We start from the raw sequence: 12976 nt of genomic DNA on the forward strand, positions 1-12976 counted from the left end.
ACAGTCAGAGGACTAGATGCACATCCAAGTCCCCTCCCCGGGGGCAGGGAGGCGGGTGTGTCCGGCGCTGCCGGGTGCCCAGGTGACATGACTTGAGTAGGGCGGGACTCGTGGGCGCTGCCTCGTCTCAGAGCCTCCAAGGTGTCGACAGACGGCGAGTGACCCCGCCTTAGCGCCCCCGCAGGCAGCTGCTTCCTTTCACGTCACCAGGGGGCGGCGCCTGGGGAAAGCGGGAGGGGCTGTCCCCGCGCTTTGGGTTTCCAGTCCCCACCGGCTTAGAACGCGCTCGGGACAGGGAGCGTCTCTCCCAACACCACGTGATCGGAAGAAGGGGGAGTAGCGTAAACGCCACATCCGGGTGTTTCATGGGAGGATGGGACAGGTTGCTGCCGCAATAGCGTCACTGGGACGATTGTGTTGATTAGTGACGTCCGCACGCAGACACCTACGGCGGGCCCAGGGGAGGAGAGGGAGGGTAACTGGAGCGAGTCACTCTCGGCGGCAGGTAATAGAATGTTCGCAGCATTCTAAACACCAACGGTCTCAACGGCTCCAGAAGTGGGGGAGGGGTGCGTCTTAGGGAGACGTTCGGGTCGGGTTGAGGGCAGTTGGCGACCTGACTGGGACAACCTGTCCACCTCCGGCGCTGGCTGTGATGCGTTCAGTTTGCCCGGCATATCTGGGAGAGTTCAACAGCCCTGGGTGAGCCTGTAAGAGGTATGAGCCACTCCCATATTTGGGGTAGGGGCTGCTGAGACAGCTGCTGGGCAAGCCCTTGGCTGCTCTTGCAGGCGACGGTATCCTAAAAGCTTGTCTCTTGTTCCTGTCCATTTGTGTGACCAGGGACTGCAGCCCCCATTTACTAGTACTGCCAGTGGCCCGGTGCCAGGGCATGCATGTCCCACTAGCTTTTGTGCCCACATCCCTGGTGAGCTGTCACAAACCACACGAAGAAAGGGAGGTTACCAGATGAGGTTCAAAGTATTTCACTGATATTGCAAAATCTTTCATTCCTTATGCCTTAAAATTAATATTCCTCTATGTGCTTGAGTGGTTAGAGTTGTTTAGTCTGGGAATCTGGTTTAATTTCCTCCTTTGTCATAGTTAAGGATGTAAAATGTTGTGGAAAAATATAACCATATAACTGCTAAAAATCCTAGCAGTTACACACACTGCAGTGCCTGCAGCGGCAAGTTTTAAAAGTTACACAGTAGAAGCCCAGGAAAGCGTCCCCGGGAGCGGAACCGGCTGCAGGTTGTGGTGTGACAACTGGCTACCTGGGAGTGGGATACTGCACAGCTGCAGTGGAGCCCCCCCCCCCCAAGAGTAACCATGTTCCTGGGGAGACTTTGCTGCTAGGCACTGCAATATAACCTTTATACTGCAGAGCCCACAACAAAGCCGGAGAGCCAGTGCGTAACCGTTAACGGAAACCAGTAAATTGATGCTTATTGGTTAACTGTTTAAATGGTTACACTTTTACATTTCTACTGGGACAAGTCATTTTGTGCCTGAGTTCCCTCTCTGAAAAGTGGGGATAATTGAACATACCTCACAGAGGTGTTGTGAGGATACACACATTAAAAGCTGTGAGATGCTCAGATCAGAGTGTAGCCATAGATGGGCCTGGTTAGGCCTCAGCTCACCCTCTTAGCATCCAGACCCACCCAGATTTGTGCAGAGTCTCTGTCATGGCTCCTTTGGGGGGTGTGTCATGATCATGAGGGTTAGCCAGCAGCCTGGGGATTAAGGGGTTAACTATGTCCCTTACCTAGCAAGGAGGAGTGGCCAATAGGAATGTAGATTGGAATTTCAAACTGGGACAAAGTAATTTTTGGCTTTTTCCCCCCTTTGTTCTGGGCAGTTTCCTTCAGCTATTGAGGGGGACAGACACTGTTTCTCCCTCCAAGAAAAGAGTCTTTCTTCACTTTCTGTAAGTAGGGTAAAGTTTAGATAAATCTGTTAGGTTTTGTTTTTTTATGGTTTGGGTATGGGATCTTCTGTCTGTGCACTTTTTAAAAAATGTTTTGGCTTTCCTTTGTAACTAAGTTCTAGGCCCATGGAGTTTCTCCACTAGTATATTATTTTGTTACTCTTCCATCTAATCATTATGCTTGCAACAGGAATAGTGTGGTGATAACAAAAGTTTTCTCTTTTCCTTTTATTAACCTGGTATTGGTTAATGGTGGTGTCCTGCTTTTTACTTTAGAGGTGAGATTTTCCGAAATGGGGTCTCCCCTGGTTTCTTCATTAATTTGGGTGGTGGCAGCGGAGATTCTATCCCCAAAATCTAGAGTTTTAAGATTTTTGGGGGAAATTTTATACCAAAGCCTAGTAGATAAGGTTTTGGGTACACCTTGCTGGCCCCCACTTCTGCATTTATCGTGCCAGAATGGGGAAGGAGCCGTGACAGTCTCCATTTGGGGTTTGTCTGCCTGGTGCATCCTTCTCCTGCTGGTGCGGTGCACAGCTGACCTGGTCTCTGGCCCCAATGCTAACCCCACCCAGATCCCCGAAGCACACATCTCTGGTGTTGGGACTAGGGCAGCACAGCATGTTGCAGGTGGGAGAGGGATGCATCCTCGGAGGGGGTGAGTCAACCCAGATTGGGGGTTTGTTGTGGGGGTAGGTCTGAATGGGGATTGCACTGGGACTGGAGACCAGGGTAGCAGTGTACAGCGTTGGTAGGAGAGGGATACTGTGGAGTAAGTGACACTTGAGCCCTGGAAGGGCCCCTCTCTGGCTCATAGGTTCGTCCCACAGCTTGTGTGCCCCTGGCAGCCTTGTTGCTTGCTGAGTAGTAAGGGCCAGCTGGAGACTCCTCTGTTCCTCTATATCATTTCCTGCCACTCAAAATCATGGCCCACCCAGTTTTCCTGTTGTAGTTATGCTACCAGCTTAGACACTATGGTAATGGGCCCTTCTTCCTCCCCACTCAGATTGTGTCTGTTTCCTTGAAATATTATTTTAGTGCAGAAGGTGATAGTGGCCTTTTGTGCATCCATTTCTTTATAAGTGGAAGGAGTTGGGATAAAAGGAGTGAGAAAATCTACTTTGGCAAGTAGGAAACTTCCTTGCTACTTGGTGGGTAGGATGGGAAGTGCGAAAACCATCCATTTTTGAAGACTTTGTGGTTTTGTGTATGTTAAAGAAATAGTTTTCTAGAGCTTAAGGTTACCATATCTCTCCAGTGTGTCTGCTGACAGATATTTCTAATTCTCCAGGCCATAATAGCAAAGTTTTGTTGCAATTGTTCAGAGCAGCGGTGAAACTGTCAATGATCCTGTCAGTTTCACTTTGTTTCTAGTTAACACTTGTTACCAGTAGCAGAGACCTTCCCTAAAGCTTGCAAGCAGTGGCAGACGAGGCCTAAGGGAGTGGCAGAATATTTAGGATGCTCTAGTTGAGGAAGATCAAGTCAGTGCTATAACACTTCAGAGGATCAGTATTTTCGCTTCTGAGCAAAGCAAAATTCAGTAGACTGGTGATGATTTTTTTCTTATCCCTAAAGGCAGAATTTACCTGTTCTTTACTTATTCATCTTATCAGTGTCTGACCTTAACTTCTGCCCATGGAACTTTTCCTTGACTTCTTTTTTGACTACATCTTCAGTCATAGTTCTTCTCTGTTCATTACCGATACTTTGCTTCCCTTGTGGGTATCCTTTCCAAAATTTCTATCTTCCAGTCCAGGTTAGTAGTGTATTGGTTGGCATACATATTTCAGTGCTTCTGTGGTCAATTTTCAGCACTTCAATTCTTCGTGCTTCAGCACCTGTTTTTAAGCACTTACCTATCCAGTCCTAGGGCTGCCCAGAGGAGGGTGTAATCTACCTGGATTTCAGTAAAGTATTTTATACAGTTCCACATAGGAAATTATTAGTTAAATTGGAGAAGATGGGGATTAATTTGAGAATTGAAAGGTGAATAAGGAACTAGCTAAAGACTAGTCGATAAGGGCTCTTTCACCTTTGAAGTGTAGTAAGAGCCCCAGGGCTGTTGCTACACTTCAAAGATGAAAGCTCTGCAGGGAGCACGGGTCCAGCAGGGGACTCAAGCAGTCCTCCACTGGCCCTGTGTTCCCCGCGACATTTCAAAATGGCAGCAATGCATGGAGTCCCCAGCTGACCCTGGACTCCATGCGCCACTGCTGCTTTGAAATGCCACATGCATCCTGGGCCAGCTGGGGTCTCCTATCTGGTCCTGGGCTGCACGCAGCATTTCAAAGCAGCAGCACCACGTGGATCCCCGGGGTCTGGCCCCATGCTCCACGGGGCTCTGCTGCTTTGAAGAACTCTCTCCTTTTCTCCCCTTTGCTGTCTCTTTCTGATAGAGGCAACAAAGGGGGAGAAGCAACTAGTTGACAAGCCTGTTGACTATCCAATAAGCATTTGTGTATCGGATAGTTGACTGGTCATTCACATCCCTAGTTTTGTATCCAGGTGCCTGTATTTTTGGTTTCCATTGTTACTTTCAGTCACATCTGTACTCAAGGGTAAATACTTAAGCACCAATTGGCATTAGTGGTTGCAATTTAGTTGCATTCTTTTTACTTGACTGTCTCCTCAACCACTAAAGCAGAAATACTATTTACTGGCTTCAAAAGATATCTGAATGGTAGAACCTGATCAGTTGTCTGCTGTGTGGTTGCATTTGCAGTCTAACCTGCAAGTATGGAGGTATCCAATGTGCAAGCCTCTGGACACTGAGGAAACAAGAGAAACATTTCCTTTTCAAGGCATCTTAGGGAAACTCCCCAAAGTTTGGCACAATGTCATCCTAGACTGCTTCAAAAGGAAAGCTGCCAAATACAATGTGTATGTACCATCTGCCTAAGCACAAACCTAGCTTCCTCCTGATATGTCCTTTGTTCACCAACAGAAAGGCCTGTGCTATCACTCTTATGTATCAAAATTTTGAGACTTCAAGTCTCAATATTGAAATCTTTGATGCTGAGTTCTTACATACTAGATGAGGTGGGGGTAGATTCAGGTAGGGGTTATTGAGAGGAAACCCTCTACTTTCTTCTGGCACACTGCAGTCATATTCCTATGATCCATTCAATTCCACTTCTAAAATTCCTGCTGATGCATGTTCCCAGCTTGGTGCCAAAAACAGATTCACAATGTTACAATATGGTATGAGGCTGACATGTCTCCAGTGACAACTTTGAGGCATTTCTCTTGCTCTTTATGAGTCTGGAGCTCTCGGAGCAGTCTTAATTCTTTTTGCATGAAAGCTGGTACCTGTTTCCTTGGAGTTTCCTCCTAGGCACATAAACTTTTGGCTCTAAATGCTTACCCCTTTGTAACTCTTATGTTGGGATTCCAGCATGATGACTATTAGAAGTTCATGAAGCCTTTTTGGTGTTCTAGGTACTTCCATTGAATCAGATGCTTGTGTTGTGTAAGCTGAATTCAAGAGGAAAAGGACAACAGCTATATGTAGTCCTAAGTGCCAGAAGATTCCACTGGTGCTACTTGTAAAGCAAGGCAGAAAAGCAACTGAATAACATCCTGCAAGGCAGGATCCAGCCTTCTCTAACTTTACAGAAGCGGCTAAGACATCAGAGTCTTTGATCTCTGAGAAATTGGGCAGGTTCTTACACTTTGTGAAAGTCACTTATGAGGAGGACTTAAAACAACAACTGGAAAATGTTTTATGGTGTGGTGAAAACCAAGCTCTTTCATTCTCCATACTTACATGAAACAAACGTTTCTTACCACAGTATTCAACTGCATCTAAACTTTTTTTGGTAGCTTTTTCAGCCTATTGTGCAATAGTATATTTCTGTAAACTTCTACAGGCATTCCCCGACTTACAAATGTTCTGAACACCTGGTCATAACTCGATTTGGAGGGTAAGTCGGAAATACCCTTAAACGTGCTGCCCGCGCTGTTCGAAAAACTTGACATACATAGTTCTCAACTCGAAAATATTATAGTGGGATTAATGGGAGGTTGGTTGTAAGTATGGATGGTTGTAAGTCAGTGTGTTGTATTGTTAGGTTCATGCAGGGTTTGGCATTTGAAAAAAGGTCAATATTTGAAAGCTCCCTCCATCCTGGAGTGTTAATGTGTTGCTGCTGAAATGCCTTTTGAACTCAAGTTTCTTACATAAGGAGTCTTATTCCTAGTGTGTCATCATCTCTTACACAGCCAATGAGATCAGTCCATTCTGTCATACATTTGTTTCTTTTAGAACAGCTAAATTTATGGGTGGTTTGTATTTGCTGTCATCATTTATGCAACCAGTGTAACATATAGATTTATGAAGGAAGTATTTTCTCCTTTTGCAGTGTTTCCAAAATAAATACAGAAAATCTTTTTGTCATTGGCCTTATTATTACTTTCTCTTGGAGTTTTATTTTCATTTAATTTTACTCTTGAACATCCTTTTATCCACTGGACCTGATCTCCAGAACTGAGAATCTTGGAGAAATGCTTTTATCTTCCCTTAAGACTTCAGATTTCATTACAATATGATTCCTATTCACTTGCACAGTCATTTCAGAGTTTGACAGAAGTCTTTGTTTTTTGTGTGTGGTATATGTGTGGTGGTGGAGTGTGTGTCTTTTTTGGTGAATCAATTGGTTTTTTTTGTTTTGTTTCAATCTTTTGTTTTATTTTAGTGGCTTATTTGGGAATACTGTGCCTCCAGCTCAGTAAGAAACTGACTTGGAGGAAAAATGGTTAAACTCGCAGAGTTGCATGGGTATGTGAGTCTACATAAGTTGGGGGTTGGTTTAGATTCCATTCTGCTACTGCTCACCTTGTGGACCAACAGTTGTTTAGACCTTGAGGATTTCTGCTTGTCTCATCTTAGGGAATTAGCAGTGTGAATCTTCTTGAAATGGTACCTTCAGAGAAGCAGACTTAAAATATCCCTCTCAGGAATTAGGGATGGGAATGAAGAGTTGTTTAGTAGACTCTGATAAGCAAATGCTTATTGGATAGTTGAGTCAACTAGTTGTTCCCCCTTCCTGACCTGGGCTGCCTCTATCAGAAGGAGGCAGTGGGGGCGGGAGGGAAGAGGAGGGAGTACTTTGAAGTGGCAGCGCTAAGTGGAGCCTGGGGCCAGACCCCGGGCTCCACGTGGCACTGCCACTTTGAAACACTGCGTACAGCACAGGGCCAGCTGGGGTGTCACCAGGCTGCATGCTGCATTTCAAAATGGCAGCACCATGTGGAGCCCGGGGCTCCATGCAGCGCTATTGCTTTGAAATGCCGTGGGGAGCACAGGGCCAGTGAGGGACTGCCCCACTTCAAAGGAGGAGGTGCCGTATTGACTAATCAAATAGTCAATGCAACTTGCATCAACTATTCTATTAGCCAGTTACTCAAAATTTAACATCCCTATCAGGAACCACACCAGGCATTTTGAATTATGACTTGATAATTTATTACATCTACTTTGTAGAAGCTTATTAAACAGATGAAGTTCCTAAGCAATGTTTTAGAAAAGCCATCTGGTAGAATTTCTAGCACTTCTACACTTTCCCATCAGCTGGATGTGAGAACTTTGTACCTGGATCTTGCTTGTAGGACTCTGAGTAGTCTTACATACTGGCATCAGGCAAGAAGGGGGTCATTTTGTAAACTTTTCAAAACATGGAAACAGGGCTTATGGAACTGATGAATCCTAATATTAATACATCTCTTTTGGATTCTCAGGGCACGTCTAGACTGCCCGCGGCTTTTGATCCCATTTTTGGAAGAAAAAAATGTTTTGAAAAAAATAAAAGCAGTCTTGATGCAGTTCTTTCGGGGGAAAAAAACCCTCTGTGCCAAATTGAAGGAGGGTTTTTTTTTTTAAAAGGATTTTTTTTTCTTTTGAAAGCTGCGGGCAGTCTAGATGTGCCCTCAGAGTAAGTAGTATATAGAAGTAAGAAGTATTATTTAAATGATTATGGTTATCTGTTTCTTTGGGTTGGGCTTTCAAATCATCATAATGGCACTATACATACTAAGTGATATAAGTTTCACCTTAATTCTAACTGTCATGCTGACATTCTTTCAAAAAAGTCAAGCCAAGTTTAAGAGAATACTTTTGTTCTTAATTTATAAACTGAGTAAAACAAATGAGAAAAATAATCACAGGAAGGATAACTTGCTTTCTTTTCTCTAGATGAATCAGTTGTCAGTAGGTTATTGAGGGGGGGAAAAGCCTGGAAAAAGTAGCTAATAGCTGTTAATTACTGGACAGTACATATACAGCTTACAGAAAACATGGTTTCATTTTACATAGCTATAGCTCCAGTAGAAATGGAGAGCCAGCATCATGTGATCAGCCAGCAATCTGCAGCTACCTAGTGGGCCATAGATCAGTTGCAGGTGGGGTGGAAACCCCAAAAATATTAATAATTTTTGTTCTTTGGAAGCAAGTATGTGTGCATGTTGAGGTGGGAAAGGATGACTTACAAGCAAATTCTTAGGAAAAGCATCTTGTTATCCCTCAAAATTAGTATTTTTCTGTGACCTGTTGCTGGGACAGTTGCCTATATTTCCATTGGGTGATGGTGAGTTTATGTAGGGACTTCTCTTAATGTGCTGATTTTGGATAGTTGGCCCAGTGCCACATTGTAATAGGGATCATCTGTTCAAACCTGTTTACTCAAACTTTGAAATATATTTGAAGCATCAATATAAAATATATTCTCAAGACAACTTTTGTCATAATTTCTAGAAATTACCTTACTAATTTTGACTAAGTTGAGACACTCTTAAGGATAATTTATTTTCCTTGTTTTTTGAAAAAGTATGTGATTGTGTATGTTTGATTTGTGTGTCTCTTGCCTTTTTTTGTATATTTTGTTTTCTTAAATTATAGGTCAGTTCTTATGGATTGCTCTTAATTCAGGGTGGATACTACTGGAATAAAAGCTTCAGGGTATAGCTGAGTTAGTCTGTAACTGGAAAAACTTAAACAGTCTGTTAGCACCTTAAAGACTAACAAAACATGTAACTTGTATCATGAGCTTTCGTGGGTACAACTCAGTTCTTCAGATGAAATACATTAAATACTACTGGAATACTAATGATTATTAGTTCATCTGGACTGAAGATAGTGATCTTGAGTTGGCTTCCACAACTGTTCCACTTTAAGCCCATGAACATACTTGTATACGTGGTGACATGTAAATGAATAATACCATTGTCTTTGGGCAAGTTGGAACATCTCAAAAGATATTTAACCGTAAAGGTTTGATTGCATTACTGTTTATACATCCGTCTATGCATGAAAGCATAGAAAAGGACAAAGTTAAGTACTCTTCATTTATCTACTTTATAGAGTAAACAGCTTGTTACAACTTGGCTTCTACATACAAGAAGAGCTAAATAAATGCTTTCTGGACGATACTGCTTTCTAATCAGAGTACAAAAACTGTGATATCCAGTAAAAATAAAATTGGACATATAACCAATATGATGAGACTTGAAGAGGACTTGGGGTGGTCCATCCTATTTTTTACATAGCACTGTGTTAATTATGCATTGACATGCACTGCTCTTCACTTCTGTGGCTTGTCTTGATTACATTGTTAGCTTAAGCTGTACATTTTGAGTTTTGTTTTTAACCTGACTCTTATCCACACACAACACTAGCTCAAATTATTGGCACTGCAAGTTTGAACTAGCTAGGAGGGTATAAAGTGCTGCTGATGCTGTAGCTAATAATGCAGTATAGGGATGTAAGCGACTAGCTGACTATCCGATAAGCAAAGGCTTGTCAGATAGTCGGCACCCTAGTCACTTCCCCATCGTTGCTGCCTCTATCATAAAGGGAGGGGGAGGAAAGAGGAAAAAGGTGCTGGGGGAGCCAGCTTAAAAGCTGGTTTCCCTCTAGTTCCATGGGAGGGGGAGGAGGCACAGCGGCATTTCAAAGATTGAAATGCTGCATGGAGCCTGGGCCAACAGGGAGTCCCCCACTGACCCCAGGCGTCATGTGGTGCTTTCGCTTTGAAATGTACAAGAGGCCCAGTGGGAGCTCTTGTACATTTCAAAGATTGAAATGCTGGGTAGGGCTGTATGCTGCTGCGCTCCAACTTTGAAATGTACATGAGTCCCACTGGGGATTCGTGTACATTTCAAAGATGAAGTGCTGCATGGAGCCTGAGGCCAGCGGAGGACTCAGTACCCCGCTGACCCTGGTCTCCACACGGTGTTTCAGTCTTTGAAATGTACAAGAGTCCTTGTGGGACTCTTTTTAAAGCAGAAGCACCCACATGCAGCCCACCCCCCCCCCCCGACCTTGGGCTCTATGTGGCGTTTCAATCTTTGAAATGCACAAGAGCCCCTCCTGGGGCTCTTGTATATTTCAGAGGTGGAACGCTGCACTAGTCCTTATCGACTAATCAAATAGTCAATGGAAATCCAATAAACTATTTGATTAGTTAATTAATTGAAATTTAACATCCCAAATGCAGTGGAAATGTAGCAGGTCAAGTTGTGACTTCAGCTTAGTAATTAACTCTTTCAGTTTGGTTGCCTACTTGAAAAATCAAAACATTCACTTGAAGTTTGAACCAAAACACAAACTTTTCAGATTTTTTTTTTTAATGGAATGAAGAGTTGAAAAATTTGTTTGGGATTGAACAAAATGTTTTGGGAGGCTAAATGTTTTTAAAATAAGGGAATTCCAAAATGAAACTTATTTGTGAAAGAAACAAACAAATTAAAAAGGACATTTTGACATTTGACAGACACTATTTGCCAACTCAACCCAAAATTTCAGATAATTTGGTTGTTCAGAATTTGCATATTTTTGGTGGAAAAAAATATTTGCACTCAAATTTCAGAGAGTGATGGTCTAGAGAGGTTCAACCTGTACCAGAGAGAAATAAATTCTGATGTTTGAATTACATTTGAATTATAGACTAGCTCTATAATGCCTCATGTATAGATGAAGTCTGTTTTGTGTTTTCTCTCATTAGATTTGTGCTTATGGTGCATGTTGCAGTAAGGATATTGTGGGAAGGATCTGATCTGTGATACAGTAGAAACTTGTTTTATTGGATGCGGATGAGTACTGTTGCTATAGCTCCCATTGGCCAGGAACAGTGAACCACAGCCAACAGGAGCTGTGAGTGGCTGCACTTGGCAGGTGCACAGGGAAATACAGTATCTGGTGACCTCCTAATTGGGAATCCTGGAAAATCCTATCCAGTCCATGGGCCGCTTATTGTGCACCCTTGCGATAAAAGATGATTCAGTTTTTAACTTTTTCTACCAGTGAAACACAAATCACTTCAGCAGAGAGAAGTATTTATGAATATAATGACATCACCAGGATGGATTTGATTTAAATAATGATTTAAATCACTAGTAGGAAGACTCAATTTAATAATGGTTTTCTGCAGAAAAATGCATTCTTGTTGGTTATTACCTTAATACATATTCTTCACAACTCAGAGATAGATGCAGGTTTCATTTTTACAAAGTACACACTACATTTTAAAATAATGATTTATTTTAAATTTTTCAGATTAGTTTTACACTATATCAGAAAATGAATGATTGGTTATTTCATTTACCAAAGGTAAGTGGAAGCAGATATTTATGAAGTTGATGGGAAGTGTACTGTCTCCAGTTCAACAGGGTAATCATTAATATTTGGAGAATTTTCTTGCCATGTTGTATTAGGAGGAGAACATCACCAGACAGATATTTACATTGTTTTATTTAACTAAAACAACAACGTTCTACTGGATTTTTTTTCTCATCAAAAATACATTTTGCTGTATGGCTCAGAGGCATGGTGCGTTGTTCAGTGCAACACTAAGAAAATTCAGACATTTGTCAATAAATGCATTAGACACATTCTCCAGCTAAAGTGATATGATAGAATGCCAAATGAAACCTTGTGGACCACAACAAATCAGAAACCAATAGAGGTCCAGATTAAGAAAAGAAAATGGCGATGGGCAGGCCACATCCTGCGTAAGGACTGTGAGGAATGTATCATGAGACAAGCGTTAGAATGGAATCCAAAGGGAAAGAGGAAAAGGGGACGTCCCAAACAAACTTGGCATCAAAGCTGCCTGGACTAAGTAAAAGCAGCTGGCTTAACATGGGATCAAATCAAGACTATCACTAAGGATCGCATCAGATGGAGAATGACTGTGGAGGCCCTATGCTCCATTAGGAGCCCAATGTACTAATAGATAGAAATATACATTTTAACAAAACAAGCATATGAATTTAGTTATACATTTAATTTTTTTAAAAAAATCAGGTTTGTCTCTGTTAAAATTTGTTTTTAACAGTTAATTTTTAAATTTCATTTAAATTGACTCAGCTAGGTCAACTTGAGAAACCTAAAACTGACTTCTGCAGCTAATTCAGTCATTTATTTTCCTGTTTGTTTATAATTTGGAAAAGAAAAAGAAAGCTCTCCTACTTTGTCAGGCCCCAAATGATTTCTCAATTTGGAGTGAATTAATCCAAAGGAAGAAATTTTTCTCTCAGCAGCAGTAGCTTCTTCTGCTGCTGTAAAGTGAGACTATCACTTCAACATCTCTGAAGGCAAGTCTTAAGTGATTTCCACTGGTGTGATTTTTTTCCTTAAAACATTATCAGCAAACATATTTCTTGAATGGTTCGCCCTTAGCTCTGAGGTAGGGATGTTTAAATCCCAGTTGATCAGTTAACCAGTTAAATGCTAGGTGTATCCAGCTTTTAAATGGTTAACCGACTGAAGCAGGATCCCAGGCAGGGGACTGCTCCAGCTTGGCTGGAGCATTCCCCAGTCCTCATGTTGCAACTGGGGCTGGGGCTGCCTAAGGCGAGCCTGGGCTCAAATGAGCATTGCAGCTATATGTGACTAGCTTGGGACTGACTTGACTCTCTCTTCTAAATTTCTTCTCATCTTGAGTATATTTGTGTCATTGTCTGTGACCAAACTCCGTACACTTGAATTTTTTTTCCATAGCTAGTTATGGCTTTTACTGCTGCTACTTGTACGTATTCTGCTGCGTG

The 12976-nt window shown here is 42.3% G+C and overlaps 1 protein-coding gene across 12 annotated transcripts in view; it reads left to right on the forward strand.

Annotated features, from left to right (window-relative positions):
* The first annotated feature begins 278 nt into the window (after positions 1–278).
* CCDC91 (coiled-coil domain containing 91) overlaps positions 279–12976 on the forward strand; it is a 519220-nt gene continuing 506522 nt past the window's right edge. The window contains exons 1-3 of one of the 12 annotated variants that reach the window (XM_075901335.1): positions 531–717; positions 1865–1933; positions 5375–5859. The gene's annotated coding sequence lies outside the window, so the exon portion shown is untranslated. Of the gene's footprint in view, positions 506–530; positions 718–1864; positions 1934–5374; positions 5860–12976 lie in introns of those variants that run through there. The other 11 variants (XM_075901340.1, XM_075901325.1, XM_075901328.1 and 8 more) reach the window with 11 other exon arrangements.

Source organism: Pelodiscus sinensis, chromosome 1 (genome assembly GCF_049634645.1).
Source record: "Pelodiscus sinensis isolate JC-2024 chromosome 1, ASM4963464v1, whole genome shotgun sequence".
Classification (NCBI taxonomy): Eukaryota; Metazoa; Chordata; order Testudines; family Trionychidae; genus Pelodiscus; species Pelodiscus sinensis.